Below are 19,084 nucleotides of genomic sequence, written 5' to 3'. Positions count from 1 at the left end.
AAACTCTGGCCCAACGTCAGAAGGTTAAGCTGGATGAGTTCCCACTTTGCGAACACATAGTGTCAGATGAATATAAACAGCTCTCTTCTGAACCCCTAGAGGCTGCCCTTATTTCTGGCAACAAGTAAATGGTAAAACATTGTAGCAAAGATGGCTTTCATATTTGAGGGTGACTGCATCCTTTACAGGTCATTTGAATCAACAAGATGTTATCCTGTGCCAGGGCTGAGCTCCAGGGAGGTATGGGAGATGCCTGTGGGAAGCTCCAGGGCACAGTAGCCAGGGTTCGTGTCCATCCACAGCAAGCTATGGAATAAAGAACGTGTGATTGAAGCCATATGCAGGGCCAAGTTCAAGTTCCTTGGTCATCAAAAGATCCACATCTCCAAGAAGTTGTACTTTACCAACTTTAATGCGGAAAAGTTTGAAAACATGATAGCTGAGAAACGCCACATCCCTGATGTTTGTGGAGTGAAATACATCCCAAGTTGTGGTTCTCTGGACAAGTAGCAAGCTCTGCATTCCTGAAGCTATATCACACTGACCCCACTTCTTTTATCATGCTCACCAATAAAACTTGCATTATATCATTTTTTAGAAAGGGATGGGAGAGGGGGGCCGAGGGCTGGTGGCTCATGCCTGGGTACTCAGGAGGCTGAGATCTGAGCTGAGAATAGCTGTTCAAAGCCAGCATGGGCACTAAAGTCTGTGAGATTCTTATCTCCAGTTAACCACTAGAAAATGGGAAGGGGCACTGTGGCTTAAGTAGTAAACGATAGCTTTGAGCTGAAGAGCTCAGAGACAACGCCCAGGTCCAGAGTTCAAACTCCCTGACAGACAAAAAAGAAGGGGTGGGGGGTGGAGAGGAGGAGATTACAGATTTCTTATTATATAAAAACTTGAAAATTAATTCCAAAAAAAGAAGTTCAGAACCAAAATAGTGTAAAAATCATCATAATGGCGGCCAGGAGTTTGGCCTAGTGGAAGTGCCTGACTAACATGCACAAAGACCTAGGTTCAATTCCTCGGTACCACATACACAGAAAAAGCTGGAAGTGGTGCTGTGGCTAAAGTGGTAGAGCTCTATCCTTGAGAAAGCCCAAAGACAGTGGTCAGGTCCTGAGTTCAAGCCCCAAGACTGGCAAAAATAAAATCACCATAGTGGTAATAACAGTAACCAGCGGAAATTGAGTTTGAAAACAGTAAATAAAAGAATTCTGTAATGTATGTACAAATATTAGACAAGATAGAATTGAAAACAATTATTGTAGAGGCAACAGTATTTCTTAGTGTGAAGACAATTTGTACATAAGAAGGATAGCAAACAAATGTAGTTAAACCCAACAATGAGTCCTAAATTCTTGAAGAAAAGTTGCATTTCTTTAAGGGACTTGAGGGTATAGCTTATAAAAAAAATGGAGGAAGGGAAGCAAACAGGGAGGGAGGAAGGAAGGAAAGAAGAAAGGAAGGAAGGAAGGAAGGAAGGAAGGAAGGAAGGAAGGAAGGAAGGAAGGAAGGAAGGAAGATAAATGGGCATATGAATGTAAGAAGAATGGGCTGGGAATATGGCCTAGTGGTAGAATGCTTGACTAGCATGCATGAAGCCTCAGTACCACATATTCAGAAAGAGAGAGACGTGGTAGAGTGCTAGCCTTGAGAAAGTCAAAGGACAGTGCTCACGCCCTGAGTTCAAGGCCCAGGACTGGCAACAAATAAATAAATGTATGTATGTATGAAAGAAAAGAAATGTATGTGACCAAAACTAGTACCCATTTTACAATTACAAGGATTATGTCTCGTAAACAGCATTATTATGCCAAGAAATTAGCTGATGAATTAAACAATTTAGAAATTTTTCAAAACTGGCTCAATAAATCAAAATCTAAGACTTCTTTTTTTATTTCAGATTACTATAAATACCACAAGTTACATGGCTTAAGACAACAAATACTTATTTTCTCATAGTTCTAGAGGCTTGATCAAAGTGTTGACAAGGCCAAAGCTCCCTCTAAAACCTGGAGGGACATTTTTTTCTTATTTCTTTATAGCCTTCCTTGGTTCTCAGTGTTGCTTCCTACAACACTTCAATATCTGCCATGACATTGCACAGTTCCTCCAACTGTCTCCTATTCCTTTAAGGACACCCATGATAGAGGTTAAAAGCTCATCCTACATCAGTATGACCTCATCTTTATATCCCCATTACATCAGCAATGGCTGTATTTGCAAATAATATCATTCCATATTACTGAAGGTTAGGACTTCAACTTATTTGGGGGGTAGGGGGTGACACAACTCAGTGAACAGTAGTATCTCTATGAAGAATAAAAAAGTTGTGGGGCTCTGGTGGCTCACACCTCTAATCCTAGCTACTCAGGAGATTGAAATCTGAGAATCATGATTTGAAGCCAGCCTGGGCAGGAAAGTTTATGAAACTCTTATTGCCTATTAACCACAAGAAAACTGGAAGAGGCATTGTGGCTCAAGGGGTAGGGTGGTAGCCTTGAATTGAAGAGCTCAGGGACAGTGCCCAGGCCCAGAGTTCAAGTCCCACTACCAACAAGAAAAAAATGAATAAGAAATACTTTAAAGTCTTCCTTCACACAAAAATTCAAGCCCACTGTATTTACTGGTGAAATTAATCTGATATTTAAGGAAGAATAGCAATTATACATAACCTCTTCCTGAAAATAGACCATTTTTGTTCTCTGGGGCTGTTATTTTCCTGACATAAATCAAGATAAACATTTTACAAAATGTTATAAGAAAAATCAACAGATGTGTATGCCTCATAACCACAGAAAACTTTCCAACAATATACTAGCAAGATAAACTTAGATGTATACATATATATATAATTGATTATATTCTATAAATGCAAGCATTAAAAATCAGTATGAAACACCATATATTTTAAACACTATTAGTAGTAGATTAAGTAAAACCATAATATCTGTTTTAGTCCTTTTGAGGTGCTATAACAAAAATACACCATAAATTGAGAGGTTTAGTTAAATATTTTTTTAAACCACCGTAATTTGTTCCTTACCCTTGTGGAGACTGAGAGTTTCATAATCAATGTACCAGCAAGTACAATATATGGTAAGAGCCTATTTCTTCATAGACTGTGGATCATGAGAAGCAGAGAAGCCACATTTTAAAAGGTTGAATTGGGAGTCTTTATTGAAAAACAAGTGAATGCAGGCAGCCTCTTGTAACAAAGGCCTGCAGTTCCACAAATGAGAACCAGAGAGGAAAGAAAGAGAAGAAAAACAATATGAATAAGCCAGATCAGCCCCAACTGAGAGCAGAAGTGGATGCCATGGTGACCGGAATAGAGCCAGGAGACACAGCAATGGCACTTGCTCTGGTTTGGGCCTAAATAGGGTCAGGTCAGGGGTCAGGATCACAGGAAGCTTGAGAGTTCTTGACCTAAGTTTGGAAGGTTGAGTAGCCTACTCTCCAAGTCTCTGCCCCTATCTCTGGGAATTCAGGCATATCTATCATCTGGCAGGTGGAACTTCCTGTACCTCCATCATGACAAAATGGCACTAGTTAGATCCATCTTCTTGATGTCTCCCCATAGGTGGAAGTTCATTCTACAGCAAGTGTGAAGAGCCTTATCAGTAATAAGGTCTAACTGAAACTACAAGTAGAACAGTATATTTGCAAGAAGACCTAACATGGGTAATTATTCTCATGTGATTATGGGCATTAGTATTATAATTGCACATCAATTTTCACTAATCAACTTCCAATTAACCTAGCAGAAGTGAGGAGAATAAAATAATACATGTGATGCTGAAGATATTTTAATCTACTTGAAGTTTGTCACTTAAACTTCTGTGTGTTTATCAACTATTATTTTAATTTCTAATCAAAATGTGAATAAATTGCTTTGTTTCCTATATTGAAGCATTAAACCAATAAGACTTCATTTTCTCCTCAAGCATTGTCTAAATGTTTTTCTAGGTAGTGGTCTCCTCCCTCCTTAAAATGTGAGTAAGCTGCTTTCCCTTGCCCAAGCACAACAGAAACAAGACTATAATGTGAACTCTGTCACTCATAGGCTGTCTCTTGGAATTTCAATGCAGGAACATCTGGAGGAAGTTGTCACAAACACCTAAGAACCAAAAAACAACAGTGTTTCAATGGTAGTGAAATGAGAATACTGGATCTAACAGACACCATCTTGGCCAGATGGAGGATAGGGAATTGGGTTTAGTGGGCACCATCTTGTCTTCATGGTAGAGAAAGGTGAAGTCCCACCTCCCAGGTGATGGCATGCCTGTGCCTGAATTCCTAAAGGCAGAGGCAGGAGCTTGGATGAAAGATTCCTGGACCTGCCAATCCTATGCCTTGAATTTGAGCAACACTGTGACCCTGTGACCCTGTGACCATGCTCCCTGCCCCTGACACTGTTTAGGCCCAGATCAGCTCAGTGACTGGGACTGGGAGGCCTTGCCTCCTGTTCCCATGTCTCCTGGCTCCTGGCTTTTCTCTGGTCACCTCAGCATCCCACCTCAGCTCTCCACTGGAGTTGAGCTGGTTTGTTGGTATTTTATTTTTTCTGTGCTTTCTCTTCTCTTCTGCTCTCATGGCTCAGTTTTCTGACAGTGTTAAGTGCGCTCAAGGGGCTGCGGGCCTTTAGGATAAGAGTCTACCTGCAGTCATCAAAGTCTCCCAATTGACCTCTCATAATGTGGCTTCTCTGCTTATCATGACAAAGTTACCATATACCAGAAGATTGCCAGCTTCCTATTCTTTGATAGACTTCTGGACTTCCTACCTAGGGAAGGGGACAGTCATTGTTGGAATAATTCAGGAGTCTCCAAGCTTTAACACAACCCTAAATCCTCTTCTGCTAACTCTAGATTTTAGTTTCTTATAACTCAATTTCATTTTTAGGAGACTTGAAGATTCTTTCATTTCTCTGACATATCATAAAATCTCACTGTTTCTTCTAGGATGAATTCTCGTAGCTAAGATACACAGACCATTTTGTCAAAATACTTAGAACCCAACTCAGCAGAAGTTTTATATATGTATATATTATAGTTATTATTATTATTATTTGAATTCAACACTTCCTGCTTTCTAGGCAGGCACATGAGACATACCAACACTCTGCTTTCTGTTTATTTTCCAGAAAATCTAACATTTCTGCCTGGAACTGACCTCTGACCATGACTGTCCTTCCGCCATTTTCTATATAGCTGGTATTAATGGCATGAACCATCATGGCTGGCCCTTCTTTGTCTATGATTGTCTATCATTTGTTGTATATGTATTATATATATCAGTCACTTGAATCTCCAGTTTACAAATGAGACAAAGTGTTAAGTAGTTTGGGAGCTAATATACCTAGAATGCTGAAAGGTGAATAGTTCAAATAAATTATATCTTCTTTTGAATACTAAATAATCTCTTCTGGGTAAAATCGGATGTATCGTCATCCAAACAAGAACTAATTTCATTCATAATCATGTGCATGTTTACATCATTTCACTGACTCATCAATTGTGTAAACTACACAAAATAAAGCCTATTCACTATCTACTTCAGAATTATTTTGAATAATATGTTTATTTTGGTTTTCTTCCAGTTTGTATTTGAGAAAGCAATTTCTCTTTCTTTTGAGTGTGTTGGATCAATCTTCCTTAATCTTATTTCATTTGTTAAGATCATTATCTAAAAATTAAATTAGGTTTACAAATGTCCCATTGTTCTTATGGTTTGCAGGGTAATAGTAGAATATTATTTGAGTTCTTATTTCTATCAAATAAATCCTAAATAACACTTCATTTTAATAATCACTCTTTTAAAAATAGTTTATGTGTGTAACTGTCAGTTCTGTTTTAATACCAACTGAAATTCTGATGCTTCTTGACTACAATGAATAATTTCATTCCAATGCCAAAAGTTCCCTGTGCAACAGGGAACTTGCATTAGTCTAGGTGGAGTCAGGCTGTGATGACATCAGTGGGAAGATGACTAGGGGGTTGTCCTTAGCTTTCCTCTCCATCTGTGGTCCTTGAAAGTGATTTTGTTCCCACCCCCACAAGTAACTATCACTGCCATGGCTTACTAGTAACTAAAATCCCTTCAAGAGTCTATCACAGTTAGGATGTCCCACATTTAAAATGTGGCTCCAATGTTAGAGCAACTGTCTTGCAAGTACAAAATCTTAAGGTCAAACACCAGTATTGCCAAAACCAACCCCCAATCCAAAAAAAAAAAATGTTTATCTCCAGGGTAGATCAAGCACAAGCCAAAATCCAAGTACCTTCATTTTCAATGATGAAGAAATGAATGCTGCCCTTCAAATATTATGTAGAAATGGAAATTTTAAAGGCAGTATATTAATCAATCTAGTCTTAATCCACCTGGGTTGCTATAACAAAATACCTTAGACCAGTTTATGAACGACCGAACTCATTGCTTATGTTCAGAATGAAAGTCAAGGTTCCAACAGATTTGATGTCTGGCAAGAGCTTGCCATTATATATGGTACCCCTCTGCTCTGTCCTCACAGAGTGGAAGGACAAACAAGCTTCCTCGGGCTTTTAGTATAAGAACACCAGTCCTACTGTAAAAAATGAAAAAACTTAGGGTGACATTTTAAGTGAAAAAAATGTGGGAAAGAAAAAGAATCCCACTAAACAAAGTAAAAAAAAAAAACAAAGAATAAATTGTTATTCAGTAGAAAAGATTAATTCACTGTTTAAAAAATATGAAACCAAAACAAATCATTTTTGCATTTATAAGCAACTTAAAATTGCATGAAGTCAAGCATCTTTGCTTTGGAATTTGGCCATCCGAATGGCCTCTGTAATGGGACAAGTGTTTATTCCTCCAGATTTTTTTTCAGGATTACTTGAAGTAAGGCAGATTTACAGTTCAGTGGCTGGCATATAGTAAGGGCTCAGAAATATAAGCTAAAATATCAACTTGGCCATCATATTAAACTTTCTATTTTGATAAGGAAAAGCAAGAGCTTAAATGACAGAGAGATTAGATGAAATATAAAAAAGATGATACACACAGATATGCTTTCTGCTTGCCTTCTGGACTACGTACCTCCATTTCTTCTTTTTCATTTCTCTCTTTTGTTTTGTCGTTTATTTATTTATTTACTTATTGCTAGTTCTGGGGATTGAATTCAGGGCCTTGGTACTGTCCTTGGGCTTTCTCAAGGCTAGCACTGTACCACTTGAGCTACAGCACTACTTCTGGCTTTTTCTGTGTAGGTGATACCAAGGAATTGAACTCAGGGCTTTGTGGATGCTAGGCAAGCACTTTACCTCTGAGCCACAGTCCAGACATATTTGATTTTAGAGCTAGCCCTGGGGCTTGAACTCAGGACTTGGGCACTGTCTCTTATCATTTTTGTTCAAGGCTGACACTCTACCACTTGACCTCCACTTGCAGATTTTTTGGTAGTTCATTGGAAATAGGAGTCTTGCAGACTTTCCATCCTGAGCTAGCTTTGTACTTTAAATCTTAGATCTCAACATCCAAAGAAGCTAGAATTAGAGGCATGAGGGCCCAGTGCTCAGCTACGACTATCTTTAGAATCACAAAATATAAATGATTCAGATACTTCACATGGACTCCCTGCACCCTCATATTAACTGTACAATCCATTATTATCCCCGCCACAGCAGCTCTTTTGTTAAAATGGATGCACCTACATATACATGTCATGATTACCAAGGGTAAAATTTTAAAAACAGGTTTACAGTTATTTTCTTTCAATAAAGTATTATAGACACCCCTTTTTTCTATAAAACAGAAATCTCTATAAGCAGTATCTTTCTTTGTGCTGTAGAAAATACTCATAAAATAAAATATGCACATCAATTAGACATGGTAAATCGGGTAGCCTGTTACAAAGACTTGAATTTGATTGGACCTTCTTTTGATTAATGGGCATTCTTTAAATGAATTAGTCCACATTCTGCCAAGGAGCAGAGCAAAAGTATCCCAGGGGAATGGAGCACACGCTTGAATGTGGAATATCTGTCTTCATCATCAAATACTGTTTAAAAGCAATTGGTTTTGAAGTACTCTTAAGACAGGGGTCATACACTCAAGTGCCTAGAGAATCTGGCAGGTGATATAAATGAGTCAAGTGAGCTGGATGGGGAAAAAGCATCTGAAGCATTATGGTCACAAATGGTACCTCCATTTGCCCATGGTGTCAGGGAGATGATCCAAGTGGTGGAGCCACTCAAAGGGCCAGCTGCTTTTCCATTTTCATTGATTGAAGCCATGCAGACATAGGGGCTAAAAGGTGGGCCCTGGTGGCTCATACATACAAGCCTAGCTACTCAGGAGGCTGAGATCCGAGGGTCTCAATTCAAAATGAACCTGTGCAGAAATGTCCATGAGACTCTTATCTCCAACTTACCACCAGAAAACCAGAAGGGGCACTGTGGCTCAGAGTGGTAGAGAGCTAATCTTGAGCAAAAGAATTCAGGGACATCGCACTGGCCCTGAGTTCAAACTATATGACGAGAAAGGAAAAAAGAGAGAGAGAGAGAGACAGAGACAGAGACAGAGACAGAGACAGAGAGAGAAAAAAGAAAGGGAGAAAGGAAGGAAAGCAAATAAATTGGGCCTAAGGCTCTCAAATAATCTGATTTATTATTGTTGATCCATTAATTATATTTATGAATTGTGTCAGTCTGATAGCTCCATAAATGCGTATCATATGCATTTATCATATTCATCTTCCCGCTGCATCCTTATACTTATACCCTTAAAATTCCTAGTAATGACCTACTTTCATGTCAACATTTTTTAGTCTGCACATATGAAAGAAAACATGTGGTACTTATTTTTGTCTGTGACAAATTTCTTTTCCTTAACATGATTTCTAAAAGTTATAATACTCTAAGGAGGAGAATTTCATATTTTGATGTATCAATTTCTAATGTTTAATATAGATAACTAAATAAAAATACTATTTGAGTCAAATATATACCACACACACACACACACACACACACACACATATTCAGTCAGCTGCCAGTTTTCAACCTGAGATTTAAGGAAACAAAGTGTATAACAAGAGAAATCACACCTGAAAGATATCTCAGCCTTCTGCATTTTCTAATCTTAAAAATGTGCATGTTATATTTTGCCAAAACTAAGATGAAAGATTTAGAGATCTATATAAAACCACAAAGTGTATTTCTCTATCTGTATGTTACCCATCTCATAATTAACCAAAGTACTTGTTTAACAGGTGCATACTACCTTCACATTTGTGAAGTCTTAATGGACTCCAATCCTCATGTCATTCTCATACATGTATGGAATTTTTCCCATTGAGAAGATTCAGGCTATCTGATGGTTTCATTGCCAGTTTTAATTCTCTATCTTCCCTATTTTTTCAAGAAGAGACAGTTTCAGTTTTAAAAAGGGTAAGTTTTGGATCCATCAGATCCCGGGTTGGTTATATGATCCTAATCCTAATCATGCATCTGAGCCATTCAATTACATGGTTACAGGTTGATACTTTATGACACATTTGTATACTTCATTAGCTTCCAGTTTATGATTCCAGTTTATGTATTCATTTAGCTATGCCTTAGCAGGTTATTTCCTCATGGCACCCTACTGAGGCTCAGTGCAATGTACCTGATCCGTCCCCAGCAAGTAATTTTTGATTGACTATTATAATGCATTAATTGGAACACTGTCAGATCAGCTTACCAGATCAACTGTCTGTGACTGAACTAGAACAATCATTTACTTTAACCCATCAGGCAATTTTGTTAAGCCAATAACTGAGCTAAATTTTAGCTTTCAGAAAGTTATTGGATGCCATTGATCAAATGAATTCATAGCAAATAATATAAATCCTGACCTTGCTTGCTCTGAAACTCAGTGCTGTACACAAGACCAAAATATCAGCATGCAGTGAGTATAGATATTATACCACACGATTTTAGTTACTGACAACATTTGCTATAGAAAATGCCACTGGATTGACATATTCAAAGAGCTCTATATTTTAGTATATCTAGGGGAAAACACAATTGAAATGTAAATTGCTATTTTGCTTGAGTTAAAAATAAGCCAGTGTACAAATTGTCCTTCAAAAACATTGAGGTCAGGAAAAAGTATTAGACCTGGCTTTCTATCTGCGTTCATACCTTGTAAACAACAGAATCTTGCTTTTAGAGCATAGTTTCAGAGATTCCCCCCCATCTCTAAGCCTATGTTGTAAACATGCTAGTCCTTAAGCCACTGCACACATCTTTAGACAAAGGTAATTTATGACCTCTGAGGTAACTCTCTCCAGCAGATGAATTGATAATTTCTTGCACAGCTTGTCTTTTTTTGTTGCTGTTGTCATTTCCATACATCTCTAACTGATGCAATGAGTTCTTGCAGTTCAGATTATTTACATACCCTATTGGGTTTCTGGGCACAGTGATGGGTCTTGAATTTACCCTAGCAGAGGTGAAGTAACATTCAATTTGTCACTACCTGGTCTAAGTCAGCAAGATGCTCCTGGATAATATTCTCAGAACTACTAAGCTGAGAAGTCCACGGGGAAGAAGGTGAAAAGAAGGTCAGCTGCTGACATCAAATCTGGTGCCAGATGTGCTGACCCCTAATCACAGGCTTGGTAGCCTGCAAGTCAGCAGAATGTTATTGAATCCAGCATCTAGCTGAAGCCAGATGCTTTGACAAAGACAACCCCACCTGTGCAGCCAGCATTATGTCACAAACGAGGAACAGAACAGGGAGCTACTTATACATTTTTTTAAAAAAAATTACAAAACCACCTTTGAACTACAAATTACCTTTTCTGCTTTCTACTCTTTCCTCAAAAAATGTTGACGTTTCGTAGTTAAAGGATCCATAAATATAATTGAAAGGGAGACTAAAAAAATTAAGCTTTGGTGGCCAGAATCTTTTTTTTAAAAAAAACGTATTTGAGAAACACTTGGAAAATTTAATCTCCCACTTGTTGAGGAACTAGAATAAAATCTTTAATTTTGTTTAGAAACAAATATAGTCATAATTCTTTAAATAACCTTTCTGCCTCTCCTGGTATCTTTTTTCAGAAATAGTTTAAGCTAGGATTACTGAAGTAAGTCCAAATCCTAATCATCATGTTTGTTTCATGTAGCTAGCAGTCTACTATGAATCAATCAATATTTGATATGATTCAATCAATACAATAAAAAATATTAAAGAAGAGCCTGGAGTTTGACCTAGTGATAGAGTACTTGCCTAGCATGCATGAAGACCCGTGTTCGATTCCTTGGTATCACATATATAGAGAAAAGCCAGAAGTGGTGTTGTGGCTCAAGTGGTAGAGCTCTAGCCTTGAGAAAGCCCAAGGACAGTGGTGCTCAGGCCCTGAGTTCAAATCCCAAGACTGCCAAAAAAACCCCTCCAAGTCAGCACCAAAACCCTGATTTTATGCGGAAAACGGCATTATGATGACAAATGCTCTCAAAGCTACCAACAGTTATAGTTCATGAATAAAGAATATTAAGTTAGAGATGGAATGTATATCTACTATGGTCTCAAAGCCGTGTGGCCAGACCGAAGACCATACTGCCCTTCTTGCCCTGAGGAGCTTCTGTGGGTAACTGCCTTCAAAGTGTAAGTGCTAGGAACTGCACACTTCCAAGAGGACAGCAGGGATTAGGGATGATGTTCTTGATTTCTCAACTGCTGTCAAGTCTGCTCTTTGCTGAGTTGTGGCCCTGAGTTTCTCTCTCTAATACAGCCATCCTGCATACATTGAAACCATCTCAAATACTTGAATCCCCCTTCTGGACTTGGGGGAAACAGGACACTGGCACAAACATTATTGAATTCTGATTAGTGTTTTAACTAATAATAATGTTTCTGAGTTGTGTGAGGGGGGTGCAGGGGGGAGGGCTAATTATATCATTCACCAGTTTACCTATTGTCCAGTATTAAAATCCCAGTCAGGGACCAGGAATGTGGCCTAGTGGTAGAGTGATTGCAAACATACACCAAGACCCAGGCTCCATTCCTCTTTACTACAAACAGAAAAAGCCAGAAGTGGTGCTATGGCTCAAGTGTTAGAGCTCTAGCCTTGAGAAAGCCCAGGGACAGTTTTCAGGGCCTGAGTTCAAGCCTCAAGACTGGCAAAAAAAAAATATAATAATTCCAGTCATCTTTGACTTTTCCTTTATCATTGTTCCAGATATTCAAACTGATTTCATTGCTATTTCTTCCTTTCTTTTTATTGTCTGGGTGATGTACAGGGGGATTATGGTGACATTCATCAGGTAGTGGGTCCATTACTTCTTGAACATTGATATCCCTTCCCATGTTTTTTCCCCACTTCCCTTCCCCAACCCCCTCTCAATCATCTTGTTTTTCCCCTTTCCTTCCCTATTTCAAATAAACAAATAAATATATATACAATATACCAGGTACCAAAGTCAGATAGAGTAACAACATGAGATAAACTATAAGGGGAAAAAAATAACCTCATATAGTACATCAAGAACAACAATCACAAAGATAAACCTCTTGTCTCCACATGCCACAGTTTATTTCCCTTAGCCTCATCCTAGATAGCTATATGTACATAGCTTTTGAGTTATTGCGATCCTCTGTTAAGAGAATCCTTTACTGTCTGTTTCTGTACCTTCTCCTTCATTTAGATTTCCACTACTGTGAATCTGACAAGAATCATCACAATTCCATTTGTATTATTAAAACAGACTCCTGTTTAATCTACCTCGACCCAAAGTTTCAATGCTATTCTATTTACCAGAGCTACTCTCCCTGTTGAACTTGATCCTAATAGTTGACAAAATAAGCCCCCACATTCGGACCTATATTTAGTCATTTATTACCTATGAGATTAATTAGTAATAGTAACTTCTTCTAGTGAATCCTGAATGCCTGCTGTAGGTCTAGTGTGCTGGCAGATGCTCCAAAGGCACTCTTCTCCCTTTCAAAAGCATGCCCTTGCCACTTCTAATAAGGTCCACCAAGGCAGTTATTATGAGCATGTGCATGCGCCCCTTCTCTTCCCTAGATGGTTTCACATTCCCTGTTCCTCCCATCCACATGGAACGCCTGTGTTCTTGACTTCCTCATCATCATTCATTGGATCCGAGTCCTACCATGTCTAGAATGTTTTCTTCAGACTCTTTCTTAAACAGACATGTATTGCTTACCTATCAACAATCAGTACCAGAACAGACACATCCTGCAGTCTCCAAGAATAAAGCACGCATGCTGACCTTTAAGAAAACATAGAACAACTAAAGGATGGCAAAAGTGTTGACGTTTTGCCTCCTGGAGGACAAAGTTTTGTTCTTTGGAATGAAAGCATACAGGACAGTAGACAGGCAACAGATGCCATGCATAACACATGGATGAAGACATCGACAGTGTGAGAGTGGCTTATATTTACTGAGTGGTCACAATGCAACCATGACCTGCTTCAGAGCACACCATAATTCAGTAAGATACTAGTATTTCCATGTTATTGATGTTGGAGATATGACTAGTTAGATGATTTGTCTACATTTTCAAAGATGATAAGAGGAAGAACACATTGAAAAAACCCTCAAATCTAAAGCCTCGATAAATTGTAATTCTAGGAATTGGCTAATACAATATCAGGGTACACAGCAAAATATGGGGATCTATAAAACAGGTTTGTATGTCAATAGAACCACTGCCACAATGTTCTGCTCCCTGATCCATCCTCCAGAGCTACAATAGTGATCTATTGTGAGTTACACCTGTACTTGTAGCCACTCAGGTGGCTGAGATCTGAGGACTGCGATTCGACTTACCTTCTTTATTAAAAAACAAGTATTTTTTCTCTTTAGTTTCAGTTTCAAACTGATGCAAAAAAACAAATCATGAGTTTATAGCAGAAATGCATTTATAATATCTGTTTTATCTCTTTTCCCAAACACTTCACACAAACACTTCACACATAGCAAATAAAATGACATTTGCTCATTATTATAGTAGAATAATATAGAAGAGTCATAACAAATGTCTACTTTAAAAATAGTAGTGCGTTATACTCTATGTTGTTAATTTGTCTTCCACTTATTTTTAGATTTTTCATTGTAAAAAGTGCATGAAAAATTGTGAGTACAACAGATTTAATTGCTTAGTAGATCACAGACTGGCTAGTTTACAAAAGTCAGGCAGTAGAAAAAAGAATTCTTGATTGGTACCAAAACATTGTGTAAGTGAACTAGAAGCCACCAGAAGCATTTTTGTTCCTCTGGTCTCCTATTGTGGGGGGAGCGGGTGGGAAGGGGGATTTGGGTGTTTTCAATCCAAGGATCTAGAGATGATCACCATTTTGCTTTTGATTTAAGAAATATACACAGAGAGCATTATTTTCAAGCTGCATGTCATGAAACAGTTTGTGGGAACATCAGTTTGATGATGTTAGATAAAGAAAAAGTGCGTGATTCAAAGGAGAAAGAAAAAGAGCTTTGAATGTCTTGCAGGGATAAGGTGTCTTTCAGCTTTATGTGTATGTGTGTGTGCATGCATGTGTTTGTGCATGTTCACAACTTGATACACAATGTTTTAAAGTGATTTCCCCATCTTCCTGGTGGGTCTAGTTGCTGCAGTAGAATATACAAAGTGATATTATTGATCAGACTTGTAATTGTTGGAGTCCAGACAACATAGTTTATTAAATCCCCAACTATCATGCATAGTTTTAAAGGTAGGCCAACCAGGGTGTTTTTGAATCTTTGCACCCATAAAACTCATAGAAGTGGGAGGAAGGAAACAGGAAGTGCATACTGACCCACCGAGGATATGGAAGTTGGGTCTGGATGGGATGTGGAGAACTTTGATTTTAACAACTCTCCTGCCCACTGTGAGGGGAATGACTTTCTCTATGTTCATGTGGACAAAACCACACATGGTAATGTGATTACAAATTTATCAAGTCAAATGTCTTCTTATGGGTACTGGGATTTTAACTCTGGGCTTTGAACTTAGTAGAAAAACATTCTGTCACCTGAGCCATATCTTCAGGCCTACTTTTGCTTTCATTATTTGTTAGACAGAATGTCTCATTTTTGCCCCAATCAGCCTCAGACTGCAAAAGTCCTACAGATGACTCCTAAATAGCTGGTATTTAGGTGTATACCATCATACTCAGCCTGCAGAAACCAGGTTTTAAACATAAGAGAAAATAAAGAGATGATTTATTTGCTTTCCAACTGGGGGAGTATGTGAGAAAAATAAAGGGACATGAATATCTCAGTGATGACGGTCTATAGTACCACCATCATGTGAACCATGCCCACTTAATAGACAGAATGGGACATTCATGATACTGAACTTCACACTAAAGCTACACAAGTGTTGGGTGCCAGTGGCTCATTTCTATAATCCTAGCTACTCAAGAAACTGAGATCTGAGAATCACAATTCAAAGCCAGTCCCGGCAGGAAAGTTCATGACACTCTTTTCTCCAATTAATCAACAGAAAACTGGAAGTAGCTCCATGACTAAAAATGGCAGAATGCTAGCCTTGAACAAAAGAGCTTAGGTACAGCACTCAGGTTCTGAGTTCAAGCCCTATGACCACCACCACCACCAACAACAACAAAAACCCACAAGCAAAATTAAAATTAAAAAAAAGAAGGTAAATATTAACTAATTTTTTTAGACTGATTACACAAAAAAATCAAAAAGCCATGACATACTTAAGAGATCTGCAGTTTTCAAATCCTGCTAAGGCATGTGCTTATTGAGATAATACCTTTGGCTCTTTGATTTTAAAAGATAGCCTGAAATTCTTCCTCTACAATAAATGACCAGCAGAGTGAGTGACATTATTTGAGGTAACAAATTGGCTAGCAAAACCCACCCCTTAGCCAAATCTCAGCAAAGAAAAACATAAAAGAAAATGAGAAGTTAATAGTTAAGAAAATAAAGAATTAGTTTTTTTTTTCTTTGATGAAAGACTTTTAGACACGAGTCATTTGTGGACTTACCCCCACAAAAACCCCCATCAGATAGAGTTCTTAAAATGGGAAAAATAAGTAGGTGCATGAAGTTTTCACCTTTGGTACTGGGGCTTGAACTCAGCCAGGGTGATGTCTCAAAGCTAGTGCTCTACCACTTGAATCACAGCTATATGTCTGGCTCTGTGGTGGTTAATTGGAGAAAAGTCTGATGCACTTTATTTCCTGAACTGGCTTCAAACTTTGATCCTCAGATTGAAGCCTCCTGCGTAGGTAGGATTACATGCATGTGTCACCGGTGCTGAAGTATGTCCATTTCTTTATTTCATGCTAATTTGTACCCAAACCAGAAAAAAACTTTTGAGAGTGCTTGGACCATCCTTGTCTTTCTGGAAACCTGTTGGTTTTCAGTGCATTTATTTCCCCAAACTTATCTAGGAAAAAAGGGTGAAAGCAGGATGATTTGTGGAGATTTATTTTACCAGCTTATTGCCAGTAATTGATTTTTATCCATGTTGCCTTGAAACTCTCCCAAGCTTGGGACATTACTAGCTCTACCCAGCAGTAATGAACAGCCCACAGGTAACAACAACCTTCTTTAATGCTAAAGTCTGTGTGTGTGTGTGTGTGTGTGTGTATCCATGTGTCTATCTGTATATGTGTCCATATGCATGAGCATGCAGTGTTTAAACCAATAATTCTTGAACTCCAGTATAATCTTCTTAACATGTGGCTGCTGGGGGCTTATCCTTGTGTAAGAGATTATGTTTCTGTAGGACCTGGGCTTCAGTTAGAAGTTGACATTTTTAAAAAATTGTACTGTGGAATTAACTTTTCACACTTCTCAAAGAGATTTGTTACCTGTGATTGAGAAGAGAAGTTTCTTATATAATGAGTCCTGTTTAGGACAACTGTTCATTGCTGTTTGAAATGTACATATCCTGCTTGCATTTCACTGTTATTATGCCTTATAATAATAATAATAATAATAATAATAATAATAATAATAATATTAAGAATCACAGAACTGTGCTGCTTGGGTTGGAGAAATGGCCTGAGCGGTAAAGAGCCAGTAGTGAGAAAGAAAGCTGAGTGAGTAGGGGGATAGGCTCTGAGTTCAAGTTCAATACTAGAAAAACCAACCAACCAACCAACCAACTAACCAATAGGAACCTTTGTTGCTAACGGGTGGTGTGTACCTGGCAGAACCACACCTACTAGGCTTGTGTTAATTCTCCATTCCTGACTATCCTGCACCCTCTCCATCTGACCTGAATTTTGAGATGATCCTCAGGTCTGAGGAGTCCTAACTAACCTACCAGATTTTCAGACTAAATCTGATTTTTTTCCTGGATCATTTTTGTATCTTCTATTCCATATTTTTAATGAAAAAGAATGGCAAAAATTAATTCCTTAGGAAAGCAAAGGCATTAAGGGGAGACACATCTTCCAGACTCCCCATTTTACTGTCTATGCCTGATGACTTTTAAGTCAGAAGATAATTGATAGCTGTGTGATCTCATTTACCCTGCACTTTCTTTCCCAGTGATCTTCATGCTCTACAATCATGTTATGTACACTTAACCCCCCTTCACTGTCATCTTTCAGATACCTGAGTCCTAAGTGGGTAGCCAACTTCTTAACACACAAGCAAGAAAACCAGAATGGGGGAAAAATATCTGTCAATTATGTATCACAGTATATACCCATTCCTACAGAATACACACACACACACACACACACACACACACACACACACAAATTCTGTAGCTACTTGATCCATAAGGTCCCCATTATTTTCGGTAAGTAAATACTGTTTACAGGATATTTATCACACAGTTAAGACATCATTTACTTCGGATCTTCATCAGAGTTGCAAGGAACCATATTATATATTTTATGTTGTTTTCCAGGGTAAGAATTCAAGTATTCCTTAGTATTAAAATACATTGACAGCCAGGCACCAGTGGCTCATGCCTTTGATCCTAGCTACTCAAGAGGCTGAGATCTGAGGACTGCTGTTCAAAGCCAGCCCAGGCACTAAAGTCCATGAGATTCCTATCTCCAATTAACCACCAGAAAACTGGAAGTAGTGCTGTGACTCAAATGGTAGAGCACTAGCTGGGCCCAGGCCCAGAGTTCAAGCCCCACAATCAAACAACAACAACAAAAAGATATATTGACATAAAGAGTTCTTACCTGAAGAAAAGTCCACAAATTTTGATTTTTCTTCAAGTACTGTTCTAAATTGCTAAAATTAATCCTGGATGGTAGGACTTCTTACATTGTCACACATTAATACTAGAGATAATATCTATTGAAAGAAAACTTTTTATAAATTTCAAATGATCATCAGTACTCTTAGGGATATATTAATAATTTACCAATTTTTGCATGATCTTCCCAATCATATAGTACACAGGTTATTTATTATTTCCATTTTACATCTCGTTGTAGATATACTTTCCCAATGAGACTGGTTCTCACAGCCTGCACTAGCCTGGAACTCCCTATGCATCTCAGGCTTGACCTTGAACTCAGGAGCACCTTGCTGCAATGCTTGGATTATATTCATGCACCACTGTGCACAGTCAGTAACGATTTAATCATAATTTTGTGCGTTCTATCATTATAACTCTTAGCAATGATTTTAATGAATCATTTCAATCATCTTTCAAAATGCACTTTACCCTCCTTACAACACAGACAGCTCTTACTGCCCTATAGGTGGCAGCATTGAGCAACACATTTAGGTAATGGCTAGCTTTTCTATTCCTGTGAATTTTCAGTTATGAGCAAATTTTCTTACAGTGTATTTCATTACCGGATACCAGAAGACTAATTTGGCATAAGGTGACAGGATAATACATGTGTCTGCTGAACATCACTCCTGTCAGATTCCACGAAGCATCTCATTCTGTTCTGTAGACTGCGTGAACCCAAGGCCAATTTGCATTTATAGTTAGCACAAATGATTGCTAAGGAAATGCAAAGAACAAGTGAATTTACAGTAATTACAGTATTAGCTACATGGGTAGTAGTAAAACATTAATAACTAGGACAAATACCAAGAACACTCTGATTAGTGATTACTTCCATATGAAA

At 38.2% G+C, this 19,084-nt stretch overlaps 1 pseudogene; it reads left to right on the top strand.

Moving 5' to 3' along the window:
* The first annotated feature begins 242 nt into the window (after positions 1–242).
* LOC150048868 (large ribosomal subunit protein uL16-like) lies at positions 243–528 on the top strand (annotated as a pseudogene).
* The last annotated feature ends 18,556 nt before the right edge of the window (positions 529–19,084 follow it).

The sequence above is a fragment of the Megascapheus bottae genome, chromosome 21 (assembly GCF_031878675.1).
Source record: "Megascapheus bottae isolate mThoBot1 chromosome 21, mThoBot2.hap1, whole genome shotgun sequence".
Taxonomy (NCBI): domain Eukaryota; kingdom Metazoa; phylum Chordata; class Mammalia; order Rodentia; family Geomyidae; genus Megascapheus; species Megascapheus bottae.
This window is presented reverse-complemented; position numbering and strand designations above follow the sequence as displayed.